A 27,737-nucleotide genomic window follows, 5' to 3' on the forward strand; every position below is an offset into this window, starting at 1 on the left:
AATTCCGTTTCAATCCCTTTTCTCCCATGTAGCCGAGTGCTGGTGGCAGACTGAGGGAGAAGGAATAACCCCCAGCATTTTAGAGCCACTCCGTGGAGCACAGGGTATGTGGATTTATTCTCCATGATTTTCCCTAATTATCCTGCAATTTCTGTGTTGTGCTTACCTCAGTTATGTTCAGAGGAAGGTTTCAGAATCAGGGATATCCAAAGAGGAAGGAACTAAGGAAAATATTCACATTGAGGCCACTCCCAGCCTTGACCAGAGCTGGGCTCTGCAGCACTTAGCAGCTGAGGAAAATCTGGAGTTAATTTCTAATTTCACCATGAATTCCCTTCTTTTGCAGGGTCTGCCAGTGCTGGTGAAGCCTTTTTTGAGAAGCACACAGAAAATCTGCCATCCCAATTCCATCTCCTTCCCAGTGGCCAGCAGCCTGAGCAGGAGCTGTTTGCAGGTGAGATGTCCCATCCATCACCTGGAGGGATCAGCCTCTTGTCCCTTGTGCCAGCTGGGAACTGAACTGAGAATTAAGAGCTCGGGAACTTTTAAACTCAGATTTATTTGTGTATTTTTACTGGGAAATATCACACAAACCCATTGCTGCCACAAATTTTTCATTTGAAATTAAGGGGTGTGAAAAGGGTAATCTTTAAGGACCCTTCCAACTCAAATAATTCCATGATTCTATGAAATTCCTCGGTGCAAAAACACATATTAAGTGGAAAACAGACTTGAGTCTCACTGAGATCATTAAAACCTCCCTTTATTTTTTTTTTTTTTGACACCCTCCATCCTGCTAGGAAAACTGGATTTATTTTTGAAATCCCTAATTAAGGATGGGAATTTCACATCAGGCAGATGCTGTCACTTTCTCCCAGCCCTTCCAGCAAAAATCCACGTGCAGTTTGGTGCCTTGGGCTCTGAGACTGGAGGATGGCTTGGAGAAGCATTTCCCTCCTGGGAGCTGCAGTGGCCAAGTTTAATCCCAAAGTTACAACACAGGAAGAACCCCCTGAAACCAGCAGGAATTGCCACAGGATTTGGGCAGTAAACACAGGCTGGGACACTCTGGGTATTTGCCTTAATCCCCTCTGCTTCTATTTTGAATTTGCTCTGTTCTTACTCACTAAACCACTTTCCTCTTCCACCCTGTTTGCCCATGGCAGAAGGAGCAGGGATATTTTGGAAGCTGGAAAAGTTCCACCGATTCCTGCAGGGTTTCTGAACCGAGCACTGCCCCTCTCCGACACTGAGCCTCTCTAGGATTCCCCACAAGCTGACAAGATTCAGGTTCCTGAAGGTCTGAGAGGACGAGGGAGTTGGGATTTAGGGGCTCCTGCTCCTTTAGGCTCAGCAGGAGGGATTCAAGGAGCCTAAAAATTGTCAAAATATGGCCAAAAACCAGGAACAAGTTTCTAAACCAAGCACTGCCCCGCCCCAGCAATGACCCTCCCTAGGATTCCCCACAAGCTGACAGGATTCAGGTTCCTGAAGGTCTGAGGGGATGAGGGAGTTGGGATTTAGGGGATCCTGCTCCTTTAGGCTCAGGGAGCCTAAATATTGTCAAAATATTGCCAAATATCGTCAAAATATGGCCAAAAACCAGGAACAAGTTCCTGAACCGAGCACTGCCCCTCTCAGACACTGAGCCTCTCTAGGATTCCCCACAGAGATTCCCCATCTTCCCACAGGATTCGGGTTCCTGAGGGGATGAGGGAGTTGGGATTTAGGGGCTCCTAAATCAGGACTTCAGCAGGAAGGATTCAGGGAGCCTAAAAATTGTCAAAATATTGCCAAAAACCAGGAGCAAGTTCCTGAACTGAGCACTGCCCCTCTCAGACACTGAGCCTCTCTGGGATTCCTCAGAGATTCCCCATCCTCCCACAAGTGACAGGATTCAGGCTCCTGAAGGTCTGAGGGGATGAGGGAGTTGGGATTTAGGGGCTCCTGCTCCTTTAGGCTCAGCAGGAGGGATCCAGGGAGCCTAAAAATTGTCAAAATATTGCCAATTGTCAAAATATTGCCAAAAACCAGGAGCAAGTTCCTGAACCGAGCACTGCCCCTCTCCGACACTGAGCCTCTCTAGGATTCCCCACAAGTGACAGGATTCAGGCTCCTGAAGGTCTGAGGGGATGAGGGAGTTGGGATTTAGGGGCTCCTGCTCCTTTAGGCTCAGCAGGAAGGATTCAAGGAGCCTAAAAATTGTCAAAATATCGCCAAAATATGGCCAAAAACCAGGAACAAGTTTCTGAACCAAGCACTGCCCCTCTCAGACACTGAGCCTCTCTAGGATTCCCCACAAGCTGACAGGATTCAGGTTCCTGAAGGTCTGAGGGGATGAGGGAGTTGGGATTTAGGAGCTCCTGCTCCTTTCGGCTCAGGGAGCCTAAATATTGTCAAAATATTGCCAAAATATTGTCAAAATATTGCCAAAAATCAGGAGCAAGTTCCTGAACTGAGCACTGCCCCTCTCAGACACTGAGCCTCTCTAGGATTCCCCACAAGTGACAGGATTCAGGTTCCTGAAGGTCTGAGGGGAAGAGGGAGTTGGGATTTAGGGGCTCCTGCTCCTTTAGGCTCAGCAGGAAGGATTCAAGGAGCCTAAAAATTGTCAAAATATTGCCAAAAACCAGGAACAAGTTTCTAAACCAAGCACTGCCCTGCCCCAGCAATGCCCCTCCCTAGGATTCCCCACAAGCTGACAGGATTCAGGCTCCTGAAGGTCTGAGGGGATGAGGGAGTTGGGATTTAGGGGCTCCTGCTCCTTTAGGCTCAGGGAGCCTAAATATTGTCAAAATATTGCCAAAATATTGCCAAAATATTGCCAAAAACCAGGAACAAGTTCCTGAACCAAGCACTGCCCCTCTCAGACACTGAGCCCCTCTAGGATTCCCCACAGAGATTCCCCATCTTCCCACAGGATTCAGGTTCCTGAGGGTCTGAGGGAGTTGGGATTTAGGGGCTCCTAAATCAGGAGCTCGGCAGGAGGGATTCAGGGAGCCTAAATATTGTCAAAATATTGCCAAAAATCATCAAAATATTGCCAAAACATTGCCAAAAATCAGGAGCAAGTGCATCCTTGAGCTGGCTGGAGCTCTGAACAATCTGGGGTCGTGGAAGGTGTCCCTGTCATGGAACTGGGTGAGCTTTGAGGTCTCCTCCAACCATTGTGGGAATTTTATGAGACTTTATTTATTTAAATTATTTTTTTGTTTCCTCCCAGCAGAATGAAATATTTCAAGGGTCTTGCTTCCATTCTTGCCACAAGTTTTTGGTGAGGTTCGGCAGGAATTCCAAACCTGTCACAGAGCAAAGCCTCTTTTTTGAGGAGTAAACAGATCTCACTTCTATTTTTTATTTTAATTTTTTTTTCCCTTTTCCCTTGAGCTGAAATTTGGGAAAGCCATTTCACACCAGGTGGTGAGGCTTGGAACAAGCAGGAAAAATAAAAACAAAACCCCTCTGGTGTTTGCTGGTTTCTCAGGTGCACCACTGTGCCCACAGCTCCTCTCTCCACTCCCAGAGAAAGTTTGTGTGAGTCCTAAAATAATTCCGTGCCTCTGGCCCACCAATATCCCCATTTGGTCAGCCTTTTATAGAGTAATTACTGTTTGACATGGCACTGCAGCTGGGGCTGGGCTTATTTTGGGTCAGGAGATATAAAAAGCTGCTTGTGAAGGAAAAAAAATTAAATAAATAAGATGCCTGTGTTTGTTGATCTGTCATCCTAAACGAATGAGTGCAGGGAGTTGTTTTTTCTTGCTTATTCTTTTTGATTTATTTTGCTTTAAGGGTCATTCTTGAGAGAATTGGTTTGGAACCAAAGGCACCCAGATACGTCTCTAATTACCAAAATTCTGATTATTCTGGGCTGTTATGGTGATACTGGGACAGTTTCATGGGGTGGCACAAACCCAGGAGAAGGGGCCAAGGCTTAACCATGGGAAATTCATTTTCCTGAGCAGGTGATGGGTGGGAAGAAGCACCTTGAGGGGAAGGTCTGTCCTCAAATCCTCGGATTTCTGAGCAGGCAGCTCATTCCCACAGCTCTGCCTGGTGTCAGCAGCATTTTCTCGAGTCCAACATCAAAGTCCCTTCTCATTTTAATACCTTTGATATGCACATGGATATTTACGCACATGGATTTTTACATTCTGGCCGTGGATGGATGTGAAGGGAAAGGGAAAACAAGACCATGTACAAACACCCCTTGCCTGCCCCAAAATCCAGGTGCCTGTGTGGGAAACAAGCTGTGAAGCTGTTTATGGGACCAGAGCTCAGGAAGTTGGGATATTCTGTCCCCTTTTGCAGTTTCCCATGCTGGGCTGGTTGTTTCACCTCAACATTTAGGCACCCCACTCGATTTCACAGAAGATCCCAATATTTTTAGTCATCCTAGGAAACACCGTTTTCCACTGGGATGGAGGAAGTGGCTCTGGATCAGGAATCAGGGCTTTGGTTGCATTTTTTCTGCTGTTTTTATGGCCTGGGACAATCCTTAGCACTCTGCTGCACCTCTTTTTAACAGCAAAATGGGACTATAACACCTTGTCCTGAATTATTTCAAGATGAAATTGAGGTTTGGAGAGATTTTGGCATCAGAGGAACAGAGCAGTTGTGGGAACTATTCCTGTGGTTTGGCTTTATTACCCATCCCAGCTTCTTGAGGAATTGTGTCCATGGGATGGGGCTGGGGATCAAACCAGGAGCAGACAGGCAGGGATCAGATCCCTTCAGGGCAGTTGTGCAACAAAGCGAGGAGGGCTGCAGCCCTGGCTTGACTTTTGCTGTCGAAAATTCCAAAACGCGCGTGGAAAAGCATTTCTGAGAACAAAAAAAGACAAGACTGCTGATATTTCAGTGGCTGTTGAGACAAGGGAGATGTGAAAATGAATATTTTGGGGATTTTATCTTTTGAACGGGGAATCTGAGAGCAGAAGGGAGCTGGGAACAGTCCTTGGCTCGGGAATGGCTCTCAGGTTTCCTGGCTCTCGTTCTCCATCAGCTGTGCCAGGCAGGTGGGGAGAGGAATCCTGGAACCCTGGGCTAGAGGCAGATCCATCCTGGAAAGGGAAACACGGCCATGGACACGATTTTCCCTCTGCTGGGTTGGGGTTTCCTCTCAGGTACCCATCCTATCAGATGAATATTCTCAATATTACTCACATTATTCCTCATCTTCATCTTCTTGCTGTTTCTCCAGGTGCTCCATCCCAGCTCTGACTTCTGCTGGATATTTCCATATTCCTGGTAAGAATCTGATTTTTTAATTTTTTTTTTCCCAACCAGAGCAAATCTAACATGTCCAGGTGAATGTTCCTGTAGGAAGTAACAGGAAGGAGAAAAATTTGGAGCCAGGCTGTCAGGGATGGAATCTTTTCCACCCTAAAATTACTCTGAGAGCTTTCATTTTATTTAAAAGGCTTTTATTGATCAGAAAAGCTGAATTCAGAGGCTTTGTCTTGAGTAGCCACAACAGGTTTAACTCACAGTAAAGTTCCTATTGGAGTTCATTTTATCATCCTGGCTTTTTGCTTAATTTCATGCTTCTCTTCGAGGCAACAGGGAGAGCCTCACATGGTGCAGAGACAGAAAAATAACTGCAGCCTTTCTTCCAGCCCATTAATTCTCTTCCATGGAGCTCTGCACCAGTGTGAGCACACAACTGGGAGGAATGACAGGGCAGACATCTCCACGCTGCAGAAGCTCCAAAATAAAAAATTAGATTTGTTTTGAAGCCGGGTTTAATCCGTTCGTCCGAAGCCGGGGTCGGTTTTGGGAGCTCAGAACGTTCTTGCTGTTCTGCCTCGGGATGAAACTTAGATCACAGGAACTGCAGAGAGATCCCAAAATATTTGAAGCTGTTTAAGTCACTGTAGACCTAATTCAGAGTTCTTTGCTGAGTGAGGCCAAGCAGGGATTTGAACCTGATTTTTATGCGCGCTCTTTTCTTCTCTCTCCTCCTTTCAACTCCAAGTTCCATTTCATATTAAAGAAACCATCCCTGGGGATTTCATAAAAATGCTTTATTCAGGTCAGACTTTATTTTTTTTTTTTAACTGACCTGGTGTCTTGTGTCCAGCCACCCCCACCCCTGAAACAAATAAATAGGTTTAGCAGTGGAAATTTTCTGAGGAAATTTTCCTGTCTTGATCAACAATTTGTGTTATTTGACAACAGTCTGGGTTAGAGCTCTGCCTAACTGTGTAATATAAAGGACAGAGAGCAAAGGGAATGTCCAGGATGGGAAAATCTGGTATTTAGGGACAGTGTCCATCCAGTGGATGGCTGTGCTGGGTTCATTGACCTCTTGCTGTCCTGGACAGAAAAGGAAACTCCAGTTTTTCTTCCTTAGTCCGGATGCTGACTCACCTGAGTGGGGAGGGCAAACAGCCACAGGGCTGCTGTTCACTGGTGTCCCAGTGTGCCTGGGGATGGCTCATCAGCTGCTTGGCTTTGCCTTTGGACTTGCTCACCCCTCTCCTGGTGCCCCAGGTTTCTGTCTCCACTGAGGGAGTTCTTTCTCCCAGTTTGTTCCAAAGCCAGGGGCAATATTTGGCTGTTTGGTGTTTCCTTGATGCCCAGGGTCAGTCCCAGCCTGTTTTGCTGGGTGCTGGAAGCCTGTCCCAACTCCCCTGTCCCTTCCCTGTGCCTGCCCCCAAATCCTGACCTGCTCTGGGGTGGATTGCTGAGCTGTCCCAGTGCTGCTGTGTCTCACTGCCCACCACCAGGATTTCCCTGCTCCCAAATCCTGACCTGCTCTGGGGTGGATTGCTGAGCTGTCCCAGCGCTGCTGTGTCTCACTGCCCACCACCAGGATTTCCCTGCTCCCAAATCCTGACCTGCTCTGGGGTGGATTGCTGAGCTGTCCCAGTGCTGCTGTGTCTCACTGCCCACCACCAGGATTTCCCTGCTCCCAAATTTCTGCAGCCTGGCTGTGCCCAAGCAGCGCCTGCTCCAGCCAGGGAAGCTCTCTGTGGCTCTGGGGTGTGTTCCCACACTCCCTGCCTGCTCCAGAAGGCTCCCACATCCCTTCAGGCCAAGGAACTTCCTAAGATCTCACTGCACAGGGCATCACTCACGGAGCTGTGACACTTCCCCTGGTGTGCAGTGAGCACAGAGCTGGGGACACCAGTTCAGCCAGGCTGCTGGGAAGGAGCTTGTCAGAACTCAGTGCATCCCTCTGGGTGTCCACAGTTGCCAGGACCCTGCCAGGGGGCTCAGAGACCCTGGCACGCAGCCCAGAGCACCTCTGGGTTTGATTATGACCCATGGAGCAAATTGCCAGCTTTGTATGAAGGCCTGAAAGCCACAGAAGTTTAAGCAGTGTAATAATAAAATTATCACTGGGTGAAAATAGATTTTGGGGTTTTTAGAATGGGGGTTCAGGGGGCAAGATGGAGGGACTTGGGTGTGTCCAGCTTTCTTCTTCTTCTTCTTGGCCTCCATCTTCTGCTGTGATGGTGGCACTTTGGGATTGCTTTAGAGTAGAAGCTCACTGTCTAACATAGGTGATGGGTATTGGGAAGTAATTGTAAATATTGTACACATAGTTTGTAGTATAGAGACATAACCCTGCCCTGGGGCAGGCAGAGTGCCTGAACTGTCCTGCTGGATGGACCTGGCAGGGCAGGAGAAAAATTTTTATAGATAAGGAACAATAAACAACCTTGAGAGCGAGAAATGAAGAGCCCTGACTGCTTCTTCAAACGTACAGGCCGAAACAGAGACTGCTCACACATCTTGGGGCTGCAATAAACTGCAACCTTCTGAGAAAAGCAGAGGCCTGGCAGTGTCACAGACATCTTTTATGAAAAATCTTTAGGATTTTTTCCTCCTGAGAAGCTGAGAGGCCTCAGGAACAAAATGCAACCAATGGTTATCTGCTGCTGTGGAATGCAGCAGGTGCATCTGGGATTGGGCTCATGTGGTTGTTTCTAATTAATGGCCAATCACAGCCCAGCTGGCTCGGACAGAGAGCCGAGTCACAAGCCTTGGTTATCATTTTTTGCTATTCTATTCTTAGCCAGCCTTCTGATGAAATCCTTTCTTCTATTCTTTTAGTATAGCTTTAATATCATATATATCATAAAATAATAAATCAAGCCTTCTGAACCATGGAGTCAGATCCTGGTCTCTTCCCTCACCCTCAGACCCCTGTGCCCAGGCTCACAGGGCAGGATGCTGATGGTCCCTGGGTCCTGCAGGCTGTGGCACTGCAGGCACCAGCCTGGCACCCCTGCTCTCCGTGGGCACGGCTGGGGATGCACAGACACGGGCAGGCAGGGCTGGAATGCAAATGCAAATGCACCAAGTATTGATTCCGTGGCTGGCTGGCTCTCCCCTGGTGATAGGCCATAGGCAGAAGGCAGCAGGGTGAGGAGGAGGAGGAGGAGGAGGAAAAGCTGTCAGGATGGTTCGATGCGGCTGCGGAGCCAATGGGAGGAGGGAGCCGTGGATTGGGCCGGCAGAGCAGGGCTGGGGGGGCTCTCTTAGCAACAGCAGAGAGCAGCTCTGCCCCCTCCCAGCCTGCAGCCAGCCTGGAAAGTTCCTGATGATGGCCCTTAATGGATTTGTCTCGCTCGTGCCAAGTTCCTACGTGATCTGGGTGACTTTGCTGGCTCATCCCTCTTCCCTGTGGCCCTCTGGAAAGGCTGGAAAGGAACCTTTCCTTTATCTCTCTGCTAAAACCAACAAGTGAGCTCAAGGTAAAGGGATCAGCTGCTGGATTCAGTGCTGTGTGAGCCCTGAGAACAAAAGGCAGTCTCATATTCTCTCTTTGTGGTTGGTGTTTTCCTCTTGACACCTTCCCAGGGCTGTCTGGTGCCACTTTTGTGCCAGTCTCTTGTGCCAGTGTGAGCTGGACACCTGGACTGTGTTCCCATCTCTGCCAAAGAGTCCTTACATGAGGCCAGGTGAATCCCTACCCTTCAAAATCCAGGTCACTCTGGTCTTTCTCAGCTAAACCCTCCCTGTGACCTGTGGGCTGACAAAAGCCCACCCCTGAGAAAAGCCCCTGCTGCCTTGTCCCTTCTCCGCCTTACAGCAGGAATTGCTCTTTCTGTCTCTGTGCCTCTCCCCTGCTCAATCTATTACTGCTTTAACCAACCAAAAAAAATGAAAATAACAGCTGAATTTGTCCAAACCTTCAGAACATTTCTTAGAGATGAGAATTGGCACTTCCAGCAGGGCGACCTTGGCTGTCCTCCCCTCACCTGCTGCCTCCTCCTGCTGCTCAGCCTGGCCACGTTTCTGGCAGGGTTTGGAGGCTGTTGGCTTTGGTGATCCCTGCATCTGTGCAGACGTGCATATAAATTTATAATTCATATTATAAATAGCAGCAGCATTGGTGGGACCGATGGGAGCCGGGCTTCAGAGGGTCTCAGGTTTTGGGTTGTTGGAATGGCTCCCAAGGTATTAAAAAGTCTTTTTTTTCCCAGCCCCATGCTTGAAGAAGAAGTTGAGATTCCTCAGTTCTGTTTTTCAAGGTTATTTTCTCTTATCTGTCACATTCTTGCTCTGACCTGCTGGGGTTTGTCTGGCAGGTCGGGTTGAGGCACCCTGGTGTTATCTTTTTATACTAAAAACTACATGTTCATTATTTACCATCACTTCCCAATACCCATCACCTGTGTTAGACAGTTTGTCTCTACTCTAAACCAATCCCAAAGTGCCACCATCACAGCAGAAGATGGAGGCCAAGGAGAAGAAGGAGAAAGGCTGGGCATGCCCAGATTCCTCCATCTTGCTCCCCTGAACCCCCATTCTAAAAACCCCACAATTCTCCTTTTTCACCCTGTGACAAATTCACTATCATTCTATTCAAACCCCTGTGGCTTGTAACTCTTCACACAAGGTTGGGAATTGTTCCCATGGGTTACAATCAAAGGCACAGGTGGTTTTGACTCCATGCCAAGGTCTCTGAGCCCCCTGCCAGGGTCTGGAGCCCTCCAGGGTAGCCAGAGGAATTTCCACCCAAATCCCTCCATCCTGCCCCCTGAACCCCCATTCTAAAAACCCCAAAATTCTACATTTTCACCCTGTGATAAATCCACTATCATTCTACTCAGACTCCTGTAGCTCACACAAAGCTGGGAATTGTTCCCATGGGTTACAATCCAAGGCCCAGGTGGTTTTGACTCTGTACCAAGGTCTCTGAGCCCCCTGCCAGGGTCTGGAGGAATGTCCTGGGTCCTGACAGGAGGGTGGCCCACGGTGTCTGGGTCAGGGAGCCGCTCACTGCAGTGTCAGGGAATGCAGTCAGCTGTCATCGCTTCTTAATTAAAAATAGCTGGGACTCTCTTGCATTCCTGGGCTGTGGGCTGGCTCATTTGTCATCTTGTCCTCTGCTCTGCAGCAAAGCCCCCAAACACCTCCAGGAGCAGGGGGAAATTCCTGGGGCAGGTAAAGGGAGCAGGGAGCAGAAAATCCAGGCCAAACGCTGCTCCTTGGGTCAGGAGCTGAGCAGGGTTCAAAGGGAATGAGGGCACGGAAGAAAATGTATTTATTTAAAATTTATTTATATGCATTTTATTTATAATGTATTCATTTTAAATGTATTTATATTTATAAATTTATTTTAAATTTATTTGTATTTATAAACTCATTTTATATTTATTTATATATATAAAAATATTTATATTTATATATATTTTATATATATATATATATATATATATATTTTTTTTTTTTTTTATATATATAAAAAATACATATATATATATATGTAAAAGCTCCCCCAGGAGTGTCAGGAATAAATCAAACTCTGCTGGGGCTACAGGAAGCTTTCCTTGTGGACAAACAAACTGAAACTCTCCTTGTGGACAAACAAAATTCCGTTTTTCCATCTTGAATTTCTAGAATCTTCTTCTGGCCCAGTACTCCCAAAAAAACCCATTTTTTTTTCAGTCTGATCCAGGCAGACCTTTCCTAGGTACATAAGTGACTGGATTCCTAATTCCACACGAAATGGAATTTAGTGCTCTCTGTGATTGCTTCACCTTCCAGTGGGTTTCCCTGATTTATCTGGGATATTCCTGAGGACACAGCGAGCTGGGAGGTTCCCCAGAGGTTCAGGAGCTGCAGAGGGAAAGAAACAGCAGGCTGTGATATCATTACTGAGGGAAAATAGATCCCCCTCCTCCTGCCAACAAAAAAAAAAGGATTTACTGCAATTCTCACTAATGCTCAGAGCCAGGGGACAGTTTTGGCATGGTGAGAACTTTTTCTGGCTTCCTTTTTCTGAATAAATCAGAGGTGGAAGGGCATGAGGCTGCCTGACTTCCTGAACTGGAAGTTGCATCCGGATTAGCATATTTAATTGCCTGGGCTTGGCCTAATTTCCATGAATTTCACTAATCCATTTTGGAACCTGGGGGTGTGCTCGGTCTCCACGGCCCTGGGCAGTGATGAATTCCAGAATTGAATGGAATATTGTTGGGAAAGCCCATCCAGGATGTCCTGTACAACCCCACCAAGCTGCAGGGAGGGAAGGGATGGGAGTGGATTTTGCATTTTGGATTTTGGATTTGCTCATCCCACACTGGGATAACTCCCCTGAGCATCCCAGGCTCCACCTGGCACCAGTCTGAGCTCCCAGTCCCGCTGCTAAAAGGGGATTTTTCTGCCCATCCAGTGATCCCCCTCAGGAATGTGCTCCTGCTGACCTGACTGAAGATCCAGCGACTCTTGTGGATGTTTTATTTCCTGCAGAGGGGAATTTCACGTGCAGCTTATGGGATACACCTGCTTTAATTTAATTTATTATTTTCCAACTGTTTTGGGGTTTTTTTTTTGGGTTTTTTTTTTTTTTGTTTTGTTTTTTTTTTTTTTGGTGGTGGTGGTGGTGGTGGGGTTTTTTTTGGTTTTTTTGGGTTTTTTGGATTTTTTTCCTGAGTCTAGTTCAAGAAAGCTGTGGAAGAGTTCATAGGGATAAATGGAACTGATTTGTTTGAGGATTTTAAATTTTTCTGAGGTGGGCTGGAATAATCAGAAGCAACAGGTAAAAGCTGATTTGAAGCCCAAAGCTGAGGACAGAGCTCCATGTTTGTCGAGACATTTTCACTGCAGAATCTTTTTTTTTTTTTTTTTAACTAATTAAGCTCTGATGACTTCAGCTGTATTTTCAGCCTCTGATTAAGGGCATGATACTAATTAAACTCTTGAATTATTAAAAATGCAAATAGTCAGACCTGTGTGCAGCAGCAGACTTGCTTTTCCATGCTCCAGGACAGCAGCAGGAATATTTGACAGAGTCCCTTGTGGTCACAAATTTTTCTTTTCCATTGATGGCTGAACTCCACTGGATGCAGAACTAAAGAAATTCAGCTGCTGGGGTGTAAATGTCTCCAGTGCCTCGCAGCTACACAAAGAGCTTTGATGAAAACACAGCAAATTTGGGGAGGAGCTCTGGGGTTTTTTGACATTTTGGCTGGATGGGCTGTTGGCATTGAAATGCCATCCAGCCCTTGGAGATGCAGCCAGCAGCACAACTCCTGGAGCTGCCTTTGAGCTCCCACTTTGTTGTCATCGTTCACGGTGTGGAGCAGGGTGCAGGATTTGCATCTCTGGCTGTCCCCTCAGCTCCTGTCCCTGGGACACACACGGATTCTCAGAGAGGTGTCCCCAACCCAGGAGGTCTCACTGTGGCCTTTCCTTCATCCCAGCTGTGTTTTCAGCTCTCACTGTGGCCTTTCCTCCATCCCAGGTGTGTTTTCAGCTCTCACTGTGGCCTTTCCTTCATCCCAGGTGTGTTTTGAGGTTTCACCGTTGTGTTCCCTCCATCCCAGGTGTGTTTTCAGCTCTCACTGTGGTGTTCCCCTCATCCCAGGTCTATTATGAGGTGTAACTGTGGCCTTCCCTTCATGCCAGGTCTATTTTGAGGTCTCACTGTGGTGTTCCCTCCATCCCAGCTGCATTTTCAGCTCTCACTGTGCCTTTCCTCCATCCCAGGTGTGTTTCTGAGGTCTCACTGTGGTGTTCCCTCCTTCCCAGTGTGTTCTGAGGTCTCACTGTGGCCTTTCCTTCACCCCAGGTGTGTTTTCAGGTCTCACTGTGCCTTCCCTCCATCCCAGGTGTGTTTTCAGCTCTCCCTGTGGCCTTTCCTCCATCCCAGGTGTGTTTTCAGCTCTCACTGTGGTGTTCCCCTCATCCCAGGTCTATTATGAGGTGTAACTGTGTCCTTCCCTTCATCCCAGGTCTATTTTGAGGTCTCATTGTGGTGTTCCCTTCAGCCCAGTGTGTTCTGAGGTTTCACTGTGGCCTTTCCTTCACCCCAGCTGTGTTTTCAGGTCTCCCTGTGGCCTTTCCTTCAGCCCGGGTCTATTTTGAGGTCTCACTGTGACCTTCCCTCCATCCCAGGTGTGTTCTGAGGTCTCACTGTGACCTTTCCTCCGTCCCAGGTGTGTTTTCAGGTCTCCCTGTGGTGTTCCTTCCATCCCAGATCTATTTTGAGGTCTCACTGTGACCTTCCCTCCATCCCAGGTCTATTTTGAGGTCTCCCTGTGGCATTCCCTCCATCCCAAGTGTGTTTTCAGGTCTCACTGTGGTGTTCCCTCTATCCCAGGTGTGTTTTCAGGTCTCCCTGTGGCCTTTCCTCCATCCCAGGTGTGTTTTCAGGTCTCACTGTGGTGTTCCCTCCATCCCAGGTGTGTTTTGGCCGTGGCCCTGCTGTTCAGGAGGGCTCTGAGGGATGTTTTGATCTCTTTGCTGCCTCATCTCAGCAGGCACCAAGCCCTTCTTTGGAGGAATCCTGGTGTACAAACACATCTTAGGAAGGGGTTTTGGGGTCAGAAGTGGGGCTCCTCTCCAGGTGGAGAGTCCTGCAGGGGTACAATGAGCTGGGCTTTGAGCTGAGCTCAGAATTGCTGCCTCTGACTGTCCCCAGTGTCACCCTGTACCCAGATCCTGGCAATTTCTGTGTTTATAATAAAAAATGTTGTGCTGTGCCAGAGCCAGGAGCTTCAGTGCTACCTTGAGTGCCACTCTGCTGTGCCCTGGTCACATTTCTGGGGCCTTGGGACTCATGCCTGTCCCCTCCTGAGCCCTTTGCCACCCTGCTGGCCCTGGCAGTGGTGGCAGCCAGGACCAGCTGGGACACTGGAGGCATTTCAAGGAGCCAATGCAGCTGTAACCTGCCCAGAGGGGATTTTATTCCTCCTTGTGCCTGGTGAGCTCCTCACAAAGACATAAAATAAGGTGCAGGGGGCACTGTTCAAGTGCAGCAAGCGCACATCGTGTTTAATAACCTGTAAATCTCACTGGGGTGAAGTGACAACAAATTACTGGAGTCACTTACCAGGCAAAAATGACCCCGAGAGCAGCCAGTGGCAGGTGAGGGGGTTAAAGCCTTGGGTTTGTTTGCTTCTCCTCCTGACTGTCCTTTTAGTGTTAAAACAAAGGGAGAAGTGGCCATTACTTCACCTATGACAAGGGATTTTTATTTTTTTTTTCCCCTCCTCCTGCTCTAATGGGCTGCAGGTGTTTCACAGCCAGCCCAGGCTAATCAGGACAGACTTTCTGGCCACAGGCCAAAATTATAAAACTGTCCAGGGAGAGAAGAAAAGGAAAGACAAGGGGTGGGGGGGTGTGAGAAGGAAAAAGAAAAACCCAACAAAATAATAAAGCAAGTGAGGGAGTCACTCCATGCTGAGATTTTGTACTTTTGTGTCTCCTGGAGTGAATACATCAGGAATCAAAGGTTTGAAAAGTCATTCAGCCCCTCCAAGGGAGAGGGGGAACCATCTGCAGGCCAGGATGGAGCTCTCTGCTCCCCTGGCACCGGGGAACCCTGGAGCAGCTCCAGCAGAGCTCCCACAGCTCAGGGGTGTCACCAGCCAGGGGCTGTGCACAAACCACAGACAGGACAGGACTGCTGGGAATGTGCCTTGAGCTGTTTGATTTTCCAGCATCTGCCTCATTCCATGGTTGTGACAATGGGAAGATGCCACCAGCTCACATCCCAGCCAGCAGACCAAGAACTTCATGTTACAACTCCCTTTATGAGTTTTTGACCAATCACACCAAGCAAAAGCACATTGACAGTAGTGCTATCCAATCACCATAAGCACAGGTACCTTTGGTTAAACAATGCCTGCTTATTTCAAATAAAATATCTGCTTGTGAGCCTTCAAACACCGTGCACAGAGCTCCATTATTAAAACTTCCTAACATCTCACCAGATGTACTTTTCTACAGCTTAAGGAGTTATTCTAGACAAGTGTTAATACACAGACCATTGTTTTATTTGTCCTCACTTTCTACTTCTTAGATAATTTTTCAGCTGACCAATCTGTGTACAAATCACAGACAGGACAGGACAGGACTGCTGGGGAAGGTGTTTTGAGCTGTTTTATTTCCCAGCATCTGCCTCATTCCATGGTTGTGACAATGGGAAGATGCCAGCAGCTCACATCCCAGGCAGCAGACCAAGAACTTCATGTTACAACTCACTTTACCACTTTTTTTGACCGATCACACCAAGCAAAAGCACATTGACAATGGTTCTATAAGCTATAAGCACAGGTACCTTTGGTTAAAACAATGTTTGTTTATTTTGAATACAATACCTGCTTGAGAGCCTTAAAAGACAATGCACAACTCTTCGTAATTAAACTTAAAACTTCATAATGTTTCACCAGATAAACTTTTCTGTAGCTTAAGGAGTTATTCTAGACAAGCATTAATACACAGACCATTGTTCTATTTGTCCTTACTTTTCTATTTCTGACACAATTTTTCTGCTGCCCAATCTCACGGCTGCTGCATGGCTCTACTCACAGCTCTGCTGTCTCTGAGGCCCTTTGCAGCTTTCCCAAACCCCTCTGATTTCCTGGATTCCCACAGGAGGGGATGTGGGATCCTGGCTGGGCGTGGGCATCCTCCTGCCAGGACAACGTGTGGCACCAGGCCTGGCATGCAGGATCTCCATAGTGACAGCAGAGCTGCCAGGGAGGCACTGTGGCCTTGCCCACCAGCCATTAATTAATCCCTTTTCAGCAAAATTAGAGCTGCAAAGGCAAGGCAGAGCTCTGCAGCTCTCTCCCTGCTGGATTTCAGTGCTGAATTGCCCTTGAGCCCCACATGGACAGCAGTTCCCTGGTGTCTCCTGGGCTGTGTGAGGGTGGGTGAGCTGAGCCCTCTCAGCTGGGCAGGGCTGGGCCTTCCCCAGGTGCTGCTCTCTGGGGTGGGAGCCAGGAGCAGCCAGGATGCTGCTGGGAAAAGGGAAAAGACCCAGGGAAAAGCTGGGTCTGAGGCTCTGGCTGGCTCCCAGCAGTTGGTTTGCCTTGCCCTCAGGCACTGTGGCTAATGCTGAGAGAGGCAGCCCCAGAGGAGCCCCTGTGCCATTGTGGCAGTGCCTTGGGGACACCCCTCACCTTCAGCTTCCTCAGGCAGTCCCTGAAGGTAAGTGAGATGTGTCCAAGCCTCAGGGCATGTCCATGGGAGCTGTCTGGGTTTGGGGACTGAATAATGAGCACAGCTGAGGGGAATGAATTCACAGAATTCCATCTGACACAGCCCAGCCATGAGGATCTCACCCAGATTTGTTCAGAGCCAGGTTTTGGCTGGGGCCAAACTCTTTGGGCTGTTTGTTTATCTAAGATATGGGTTTGGATGCTAAGCAGGGCAAAAAAAACCAACCAAACAACAAAACCATGAGTGATTGATGTTAATTATTTTCATTTCAGATCTCCTTTTTGGCAGCTGGGTGAGAAGGGAATGCCACGGCCAAGGAGGGATTGCCAGGGAGGGATTACCAAGGTTCAAGCTGAATTCCAAGGGAACAGGAGTCCTGTGAGTCACCTCTGCACCAGGTCAGTGCCTTCTGAGCTCTGAGGAGCATCCCTGATCCCTCAGGCTCTGCAGGTGGTTTTAGGGGTGATCAAAATGGAAATGCCCTGGTATCAGGAGTTACAGAGTTGCAAGGCTGAAATGATTCAATAAATTGGATTAGATCATTTTTTTTTTCTTATAGGAAGCAAATGGCTGGTGGAAAGCTTCAGGAAGTGCTTTATAATCAGGCAGAGTGAGTCAGTTTTGAATTTTGTGCTTTTTTTGCATTTTGTAGTTGGTTGGAAAGGTCTGTGAGCTCTGGCTTGTTGTTTGCAGAGTGCTGAGAACATTACAAAATTCAGTTTTGAATTTTGAACAAAATTCAGTTTTGAATCTTGTGCTTTTTTTTGCATTTTGTAGTTGGTTGGAAAGGTCTGTGAGCTCTGGCTTGTTGTTTGCAGAGTGCTGAGAACATTACAAAATTCAGTTTTGAATTTTGAACAAAATTCAGTTTTGAATCTTGTGCTTTTTTTTGCATTTTGTAGTTGGTTGGAAAGGTCTGTGAGCTCTGGCTTGTTGTTTGCAGAGTGCTGAGAACACCGTGACACTCCTGAAAGCACAAATAACAGTGGCAGTGAACAGTAGCTTATCAAACCTTTTCTGATGGCTCAGAAACCCCTGGATTCTTTTATTCTCCACCCTTGGAGTATCCTGTGCTTCGATTTCCGGCCTTGGGTGCCAGCAAAGCTCAGCTGGGGCTGTGGAGATGGGACACAGAGCCACACAGATTTGGGGTGGCAGGGACATGACTTCATGCTCCTTTCTCCTTCAGCTTATCTGAGGGGAGGAAACTGGGGGCCTTATCTTTTTTTCTGAGTGGAAAAACTGATTTCAAGTGCACATGTTTGGAGCTGCAGCAGCGAGCCAGGTTGGCTTGACTGAACCACAAAATCTGACTGAGCCTAATTAGAAAGCAGGATGCCTCCCAGCACTTAAAGGTTGCTTTCAAGATTCTGATGAGCTGACAAAACAGATTAGTGAGAGGTGGGATTGGTATGAGCCATGTTTGGCATTTTCCCGCTCCGTGGCAGCAACAGGAGCCCCCTGTGTGGAGATCAGAGCTCCCTGTGCTTGAGCCTGGGTGAATTCACTGCAGGGGAATGCACAAAAGGGCTGAGCTGGAGATGCTGCTGATCCCAGAGCTAAATGTTGTTCAGTTTTTAACTACAGGAGCAGAGATTGAGATGAGATAAGAAGGTGATCAGAGGGTGGGGAGACCCTGGCACAGGGTGCCCAGAGAAGCTGGGGCTGCCCCTGGATCCTGGCAGTGCCCAAGGCCAGGCTGGACAGGGCTTGGAGCACCCTGGAATGGTGAAAAGTGTCCCAGGGGTGGCACTGGATGGGCTTTAAGGTCCCTTCCAACCCAAACCATGCTGGGATTCAATGAAGGACAGCCCTGAGAAGCCAGGCCTCAGAACTGATCCTGCAGTCTGGCAGCTCCCAAACCCTGCTGGATCCTCTGTGAGCAGGGGGGAGGATTTGGGGAGCATTTCTCACAGGTTTCCTTCCAGGATTTGTTTTGTTTGAGACAGTGCTGGATCCCTGTGGCATGGCAGGGCTGGGAGGGGGCAGTGCCAGTCTGGTGGTGAGGGGCTTGGGCCTGGGTGAATTCACTGCAGGGGAATGCACAAAGCTCCAGAGTGGGTGGGCTGGGCTCAGCTGGAGATGCTGCTGGTCTTAGAGATAAATGTTGTTCGGCTTTAAACTACAAGAGGAGAGATTTAGAGGAGATAAGAAGGTGATCAGAGGGTGGGCAGGCCCTGGTAGAGGTTGCCCAGAGAAGCTGGGGCCGCCCCTGGATCCTGGCAGTGCCCAAGGCCAGGCTGGATGGGCCTTGGGGCGCCCTGGGATGGTGGAAGGTGTCCCAGGGGTGGCACTGGATGGGTTTTACCAAAACCACCCCGTGATTCATGGCATGGCAGGGCTGGGAAGGGGCAGGGCCAGCCTGGTGGTGAGGGCAGGGCTGCTTTATGCTGGGCACCTCTGCAAACACCACCAGCAGGTGCTTTGGCAATCCAGGCCCCACCAAGCTGCTCTCCTGAGTTCCAGCATCCACCTTTGCTGCTCACAATCCCCCTGTCCTGCCTGCTCAGGGTCTGCAGGCTCCCTGGAGCCAGGAAAACCAGGATTTCCCCTGCTGGCCCCGAGCTCGGAGCTGAGCCACCCCTGACAGGTCCCCCTGCCTCCCCTGCACGCTCATGATGAGAGGTTTGAGGCTGAGCAGACAGCTGGGACGCTCTCCCAGGGCAGCCTCTGTGTCTGGGCCTCCGTTGTTTTTGTCCAAATCCCTTCTGACTCCTTTCCAAAAGTGGTTCAGTCTGTAAAACCAGACCAGGTGCCTTTGGTCGGGCTCATTCCTGAAATACCAGCAAAAAAGCAGTTTGGATTGGTCTTTAAATAAGTAGGAAGTTCATTTCAAACTGGTTTTGGGTTTTTTTGGGGGTTTTTTTTTTGTGTGTGTTTGATTGTTTTTTGGGTTTTTTTCTGTGTTTTTTTTGTTTTGTTTTGTTTTGGTTTTTTTTCCCCTGACTTGAAGCATTTGAATCTTTCCTTTCCAGATAAAAAACTGACCTTGCTTGGACCAGTCCCTGGTTTCAGACCTGATTTATTGCATCCTCTTTTAGGAGAGCTTCAAAATCTCTCAGTGCCACCCTGCAGCCTCTGAAACCTCACCTCTGGTACACATTCCCTGCACCTTGACCCCTCGGGTGTTTCACAAAGAGCAAAGCTCCCAGCAGGTCAGATGGGAGGCTTTGCTTTTCCATTCCACTCCTTAATTTGCCAAAACAGTGAGGGGAAAAAAAAATAAAAAAGAAATGCCCAAAAGACCTGAGCAGCCAAACTTGGTGGAGGAGTTTAAAAGCTCTGCTTGCCTCTGAGCTTTGGTTCAGTTCTGCAGCCCTGCTCCCTGCCAGGCTCTGTCCCCCTGGCTGCCCTTCCTCAGACAGAGCCATGGGGCTGCTCCTGGTGCTGCCTGGAGATGGGCCCTGATTTGGGAGAGGAGCTCTGCCAACCTTCTGTGCCTTCTTTGCAAACTTGCCCCGAGCATCTGCTTTGTTTCTGGGGCTGGGCTGCCCTGAATAGTCCCTTTGTGTGCTCTGCCTGGTGGCTCCAAGCAGCTCTGGAGGAGTCTGAGATAAATGTGACAGCTCCAGCTCTGGAGGAGCCCCTGCCCACTGCCCAGCGTGTCCCTGCCAGTGCCACTGGGGATGCTGGTGCTGCTGTGGCACCAGGGAGGGGTGGAAGGTGTGGAATGTCACAGACATCTTTTATGAAAATTCCTTCCCTTAGGATTGTTCCTCCTGAGAAGCTGAGAGGCCTCAGGAACAAAATGCAAACAATGGTTATCTGCTGCTGTGGAATGCAACAGGTGCATCTGGGATTGGTCTCATGTGGTTGTTTCTGATTAATGGCCAATCACAGCCCAGCTGGCTCGGACTCTCTGTCTGAGCCACAAACCTTTGTTATCATTCCTTCTTCTTCTATTCTTAGCCAGCCTTCTGATGAAATCCTTTCTTCTATTCTTTTAGTCTAGTTTTAATATAATATATCATAAAATAATAAATCAAGCCTTCTGAAACATGGAGTCAGATCCTCGTCTCTTCCCTCATCCTCAGACCCCTGTGAACACTGTCACAGTGGAAGGAAAAGATATTTCATTTTCTCTCCAGCCCAAACCATTCTGGGCTTCACTGAAGGACAATCCAGCATCTCCAGGGCATGAAGAGCATAAAAATGGGATATGGGGCTGCAGGGCTGACCTGTGCCCTACAAACACACCCTAAAGCAGGGACAGCTCCTATCCAGGGGTGTGAAATGGGAATGGGGCACCCCTCAGGGGAGAGGGGACAGCTGTGCTGGGCCTCAGCTCTTGGGGACAGATTTTGGAGCTGTTTCCCCTGATCAGAGCCACCCTGTGCTGTTGGCTCACTGGAGGGACAAGCAGGGGTGTGGGACATTTCAGCAGAGCTGTGCTCCTGCAGTCTTGGGGTCTTTTGGGTCACTGCAACCCCAAGAATGTTCAAAGTCTCTTTTTCCCAGCCTGGTGCTTGATGAAGGAGTCAGGGCTCTTCATTTCTCAGTCTCAAGGTTGTTCATTGTTCCTTATCTATAAAAAATTTTCTCCTGCCCTGCCAGGTCCATCCAGCAGGACAGTTCCAGGCACTCTGCCTGCCCCAGGGCAGGGTTATGTCTTTGTACTAAAAACTACCTGTACAATGTTTACAATTACTTCCCAACACCCATCACCTGTGTTAGACACTGAGCTTCTACTCTAAACCAGTCCCAAAGTGCCACCAGCACAGCAGAAGATGGAGGCCAAGCAGAAGAAGGAGAAAGGCTGGACACACCCAGTTCCCTCCATCTTGCCCCCTGAACCTCCATTCTAAAAACCCCAAAATCTATTTTTCCACCCCATGATAACTTCACTATTATTCTACCTAAACTATCATGGCCTGCTGATCTTCATCTAAGGTTGGTAACTTGCTCCATGGGTCATAATCAAACCCACAGGGGCATTCTGGGCTCTGTGCCAGGGTGTCTGTGGCCCCTGGCAGGGGTTCTGGCCATCCTGGACAGCCAGAGGGATGTGCTGGGTTCCCACACCCAGGATTTCACCCATGTTAGACACTGAGCTTCTACTCTAGACCAATCCCAAAGTGCCACCATCACAGCAGAAGATGGAGGCCAAGAAGAAGAAGAAGGAGAAACGAACTGGGCATGTCCATCCTTCCATCTTGCCTCCTGAACCCCCATACCAGAAACCCCCAAATCTACTTTTCCACCCTGTGATAACTTCACTATTATTCTACCCAAACTGTTGTGGCTTGCTGATCTTCATCTAAGGTTGGTAATTTGCTCATAATCAAACCCACAGGGGCATTTTGAGTTCCGTGCCAGGGTCTCTGAGCTCCCTGGCAGGGTCCTGGCCATTCTGGACAGCCAGAGGGATGTTCTGGGTTCCCACACTGCAGGCTGGCACTGGCTGCTCCTCTGCACCCCTGAGCAGCAGCTCTTTGATGCTCAGAGAGGTTCCCACTGGATATTCTGGAGAATTCGATTTCTCTTTAAGCACAGGGTGCAGAAAGAAGTGGTTCTGCCTCTGGGCCTTGCAGGGCAGCTGCTGGAGGGTCCCCAGTCCCAGGCATCACCCAGAGGGAGCTGCTGGAGCTGTCTCTGGACAGTGTTTGGCTGCTTTTATCTCCCCAGGCTGTCTGGGGGAGTCAGGGCTCTGTGCTTTGCTCACATCTAATCTGCACTGCTGGGCTCAGCAGGCTCAGGGGCCAGCAGGGAGGGAGATAAAGGAGGAGGAAAGGTGGGAGTGGAAAATCCCCTCTCTGAGGGGACAGCAGGAAACCTGGGCACGCTCAGGGCATTGGCACGTCTGGGGAATTGCTCAGGACGTGGCCAAGTGAGCGTTTCCTCATCCTCCCTTTTAGTTTTTGCCTCTTTTCTTCTCCCTCTCGAAGAGCAGGAGGAAAAGCATGGCTGAGGGAATCCCAGTTTGGGGGATGACCTTAGCAAATGTCATGGAAAGTGTCCCAGGCAGGCGGAACCTTGACCCACCTCAAGGAAGATCAGTTGCAAAGATTTGCTTTGTATTTTTTTCCATTTTTACCTGGATTTCCATTCACCTTCACCTGGAGAGGAGATCACTGCCCAGAGGATGTTTCAGTTTGTTTGCTGCTGTTTGATTTTGGCTGTGCACAGGTGAATCCAGGTGGAGGTTCCTCAGTGAGGGGAAAAAAGCAGGAAAAATTTCCAACAGATAAAAGAAATTCCTGCTTGTGTGTGAGAGGGAGGGGAGGTGTTGTGTGAGAGGAGGGGCTGTGGAGCAGGGCAGCCAGGGGAGGGGATCAGCTCTGTCCTTTCAACTGCTCACACTCCAGCATCAAAGCTCCATGTGAATGTCACACACTGCCCTCTATTTATTTATATAATTTATATTTATTTTTATATATTTATTTATCTAATTTATATTTATTTTATCTATTTATTTATCTATTTATTTATATAATTTCTACTTATTTCTATTTATTTATTAATTTAATTTGTATTTATTTCTATCTATTTATTGATCTATCTACTTATATAATTTCCATCTATTTCTATCTATTTTTATCTATTTATTTATCTAATTTATACTTACTTATTTTATCTATTTATTTATCTATTTTTATATAATTTATATATATTTCTATTTATTTATATAATTTGTATTTTTTCTATCTATTTATTGATCTATCTATTTATATAATTTATATTTATTTCTATCTATTTCTATGTATTTATTTATCTATTTTTATCTAATTTATATTTATTTATTTATCTATATATATAATTTATATTTTTCTATTTTTATGTATTTATTTATATAATTTATATTTTTCTATCTATTTTTATGTATTTATTTATATAATTTATATTTATTTCTATCTATTTATTTATCTATTTTTATCTAATTTATATTTATTTATCTCTATATATAATTTATATTTTTTCTATCTATTTATAAAATTTATATTTATTTTATATATTTATTTTAGTCTATTTTTACATAATTTATATTTATTTCTATCTACCTATTTATCGATTTATTTATATAATTTTATAAATGTATAATTTTTATATAATATATATATTGATATTATTTATTTCTATAATTTGGGGATGTGCTCACCCTTTCAGAGCTCAGTAACCCCACCCTCTGAACAGGCAGGGCTGGGGTCACAGGATGCTCGTGGCACGTTCCCTGTGCCTCAGGGATTGCTGGGGTCTGTGCTCTGGCTGCCCTGGTGAGATCAATAAACGCCTTTGCAGGCACCTGCGTGCCCGGTGACAGCTGAGCTGCTCCAGGTCGTTGAGGAGGGCACCCAGGAGCCTTTGAAAAAGAAAAGGATTTTGATCCAGAATAGTCCTCGTGTCCTACTTTCCCAGTCCCTTGGGCCAGCCTGCTCCTAGAGCAGGGCTCTGAAAGCAAAGAGAGAGAATTGGCTCCTGTCAGGGATGATCTGAGGACTCTGGTGTTTCTGCTGCCTCCAGCCCTCCCTGTCCCCTCCTCTGTTCCTCCTGTGCCTCTCCTTAACATCTGGGTGACAATTGGGTGAGGGATGACGTGCCAGGTTTATCATTTAGTCTCTGGTTCTGATTTAGTCTCTGGTTCTGATTTAGTCTCTGGTTATGTTTGGTTTCTGGTTATCATTTAGTCTCTGGTTATGATTTAGTCTCTGGTTATCATTTGGTTTCTGGTTATCATTTGGTTTCTGGTTATCATTTAGTTTCTGGTTATGATTTAGTCTCTGGTTATGATTTCTGGTTTCTCTGTCTGCTCAGGCACTGATGGAACCATTGGTATTTGTGTGAGCCCAGTGCTGCTTCATCAAGGTGAAAAGAAACTTGGGTTCAGACCCCTCTGCCTTCTGCCACTGCCTGAAACCCAGCTCGACCCCAAATGGACCCAATCTGGTGTTTCTGCTGTCTCCAGCCCTCTCTGTCCCCTGTTTTGTTCTTCCTGTGCCTCTCCTTAACATCAATTAGGTGACAATTAGGTGAGGGATGACGTGGCAGGTTTATGATTTAGTCTCTGGTTATGATTTAGTTTCTGGTTATGATTTAATCTCTGGTTATCATTTAGTCTCTGGTTATGATTTAGTTTCTGGTTATGTTTGGTTTCTGGTTATCATTTAGTCTCTGGTTATGATTTAGTCTCTGGTTATGTTTGTTTCTGGTTATGATTTAGTCTCTGGTTATGATTTCTGGTTTCTCTGGGTGCTCAGGCACTGATGGAACTGTTGGTATTTGTGTGAGCCCAGAGCTGCTTCATCAAGGTGAAAAGAAATTTGGGTTCAGACCCCACTGCCTTCTGCCACTGCCTGAAACCCAGCTTGACCCCAAATGGACCCAAATTTTCCATGCAGGGCTCATCTCCCCTCCATGCAGCCCAGCCCAGCAGTGGCACAGCCTCATTTAGAGCCATGAAAACAAATGCAAACCCCTGGGCCTGGTTTGTTCTGCTGGATTGGCCCAAATTCCCCCCAGACTGATGCAGGGGCATTTGCAGGTGGTGTCTCTGTGGCAGTCCTGGCATGCAGGGGGTTGGAAGTGGCCACTGTGGGCTCTGGCACTGCCAAAAAATCAAAAAAAAAAAAAGGGATTTTTCCAGGGTAAAGGGGTGGATGCAGAATCCTGACCCTTTGGAGCACATATCCCTCCATCCCTGGGACTCCTTGGCATTCTTGCAGCTCTTCAGAATTATCACTATAAAATAAAGCAGCCCTGGTAGGAGGGGCTTTTTATTTTTATTTTGCTCAGGGGTATAAAAATTTGCTCAGGGGTATAAAAATCTTGGGGTTTTTCCCCAGGGTAAAGGGGTGGATGCAGAATCCTGACCCTCTGGAGCAGATATCCCTCCATCCCTGGGACTCTTTGTCATTCTTCAAACCTCTCAGCTCTTGAGGATTATCACTATAAAATAAAGCAGCCCTGGTAGGAGGGGCTTTTTAATTTTATTTTCTTCTATTTGCTGAAGGGTATAAAAATCCTGGTTTTTTTCCCCCCCAATAAAGGGGTGGATGCAGAATCCTGACCCTTTGGAGCAGATTCCCTCCATCCCTGGGACCCTTCACCATTCCCCCAACCTTGCAGCTCTTCAGAATTATCACTATTAAATAAAACAGCCCTGGTAGGATGGGCTTTTTATTTTTATTTTATTTGCTCAGGGGTATAAAAATCCTGGGTTTTTTCCCCAGGATAAAGGGGTGGATGCAGGATCCTGACCCTCTGGAGCAGAAATCCCTCCATCCCTGGGACCCTTCATCATTCCCCCAACCTTCTTGCAGCTCTCAGGGATTATCACTCTAAAATAAAGCAGCCCTGGTAGGATGGCTTTTAATTTTATTTTCTTTTATTTGCTCAGGGCTATAAAAATGGTATCTTTTAACCTGTCAGTTTGCATTTACAACCCAGCTGAGGTTTGAAAGAGGCTGTCCAAAATGAAACCCAAGAGTACCAGGAGTGTGGTGGGAGAGCCAGTAGGCATTGAATGGTCTCTGTGGTGGCAGAAAAGCCTTAGGCTTCAACTGATTGCTAATTATGTGGCTTTATTCCTTTTTAAGAAAATACCATGCAAGGTTTGTGAAGGAGGTAAAGTGTGTTAATCTGTGCAGAGTAACCAGTTTTGGGGTTTGTGGTTTTTTCTTTATTTTTTTCCCCTTTTATTTTATTTTATTATTTTTTTTTTTAAACAAAATTCCCATGCCTCGATTTGGTTTTACAGCCTGGTTTGAAAACGAAGCCACATTCTCAAGTCCTGCCACCCATCTCTAAGAGATGGAAAGGGCACAAGTTATTCCACCTTAAAAAGAAAAAGGGGGAAAAGAAAAGGAAAAAAAAAAAAAGAAAAGGGGAAAAAAAAGAAAAGGGAAAAAAAAAGAAAAAGGGAAAAAAAAAGAAAAAGGGAAAAGAAAAATAAAAAAGCTCAAAACCCACGCTGTGCAGAGAGGGAGAGAGTTACAGCAAGTGGGCCCCCCGCTTTTCTCTGAGGGGGAATGTAAGCAGATCCTGCCTGAAACTGCTTCACTCAGCAGTTTTCAGCTTGTTTTAATTGGCCTGGCCTGAAAGAATCCTGAATGCTGTACCTGTGCCAATGAAAATGCAAATGTTTCCCCAGCCCAGGCTCCAGGGGCCTGTCCCCAGCACAGGGATGGGCTGGGAAACGGGCAGGGCCTGTCCCAAACCAGCTCTGGGGGACAAAGGGCTCTGGAAAATCCAGTGTGAGCAGGGGAAATGAGCCCTGGAAAATCGAGTGTGAGCAGGGGAAATGAGCTCTGGAAAATCCAGTGTGAGCAGGGACAGTGCTGGGCTACCTGCTGGAAGTGCAAAGGTGCTGGAAAATCCAGTGTGAGCAGGGGAAATGAGCTCTGGAAAATCCAGTGTGAGCAGGGGAAATGAGCTCTGGAAAATCCAGTGTGAGCAGGGGAAATGAGCCCTGGAAAATCCAGTGTGAGCAGGGGAAATGAGCCCTGGAAAATCCAGTGTGAGCAGGGGAAATGAGCTCTGGAAAATCCAGTGTGAGCAGGGACAGTGCTGGGCTACCTGCTGGAGGTGCAAAGGTGCTGGAAAATCCAGTGTGAGCAGGGGAAATGAGCTCTGGAAAATCCAGTGTGAGCAGGGGAAATGAGCTCTGGAAAATCCAGTGTGAGCAGGGGAAATGAGCCCTGGAAAATCCAGTGTGAGCAGGGGAAATGAGCCCTGGAAAATCCAGTGTGAGCAGGGGAAATGAGCCCTGGAAAATCCAGTGTGAGCAGGGGAAATGCTGGGTTGGAAGTCCAAGGGTTTTGGAAAATCGAGTGTGAGCAGGGGAAATGCTGGGCTGCCTTAAGTCCAAGGGCTTTGCAAAACCAAGTGTGAGGGGAAAATGGAGGGTTGGAAAACCACGGGTGCTGGAAAAGCCAGTGTGAGCAGGGGAAATGCAGAGTTGGAAGTCCAAGGGTTTTGGAAAATTGAGTGTGAGCAGGGGAAATGCTGGGTTACCTGCTGGATGTCCAAGGTTGTTGGAATATCCCATGTGAGTAGGGGAAATGCAGAGTTGGGAATCCAAGGATGTTACAAAACCAAGTGTGAGCAGGGGAAAATGGAGGGTTGGAAATCCAAGGGTGCTGGAAAATCAAGTGTGAGCAGGAAAAATGCAGAGTTGGAAGTCCAAGTGTGTTACAAAATCAAGTGTGAGCAGGGACAGTGCTGGGTTACCTGCTGGAAGTGCAAAGGTGCTGGAAAATCGAGCGTGAGCAGGGAAAATGGGCTTTGGAAAATCCAGTATGAACAGGGAAAATTCAGGGTTACCTGCTGGAAGTCCAAGGGTGTTGGAAAATCGAGTGTGAGCAGGGGAAATGCAGAATTGGAAGTCTGAG

General features: G+C 47.4%; 1 long non-coding RNA gene across 7 annotated transcripts in view; it reads left to right on the forward strand.

Moving 5' to 3' along the window:
* LOC139600902 (uncharacterized) overlaps positions 1–27,737 on the forward strand; it is a 160,483-nt gene that overhangs the window by 70,863 nt on the left and 61,883 nt on the right. For all 7 annotated transcript variants that reach the window (XR_011682703.1, XR_011682706.1, XR_011682704.1 and 4 more), the window contains 4 exons: positions 33–104; positions 347–454; positions 5,204–5,250; positions 16,686–16,811. This is a non-coding gene — a long non-coding RNA (uncharacterized lncRNA). The remainder of the gene's footprint in view (positions 1–32; positions 105–346; positions 455–5,203; positions 5,251–16,685; positions 16,812–27,737) is intronic.

Source organism: Agelaius tricolor, unplaced genomic scaffold (genome assembly GCF_023055355.1).
Source record: "Agelaius tricolor isolate 1412-34295 unplaced genomic scaffold, bAgeTri1.0.p SCAF_29, whole genome shotgun sequence".
Taxonomy (NCBI): domain Eukaryota; kingdom Metazoa; phylum Chordata; class Aves; order Passeriformes; family Icteridae; genus Agelaius; species Agelaius tricolor.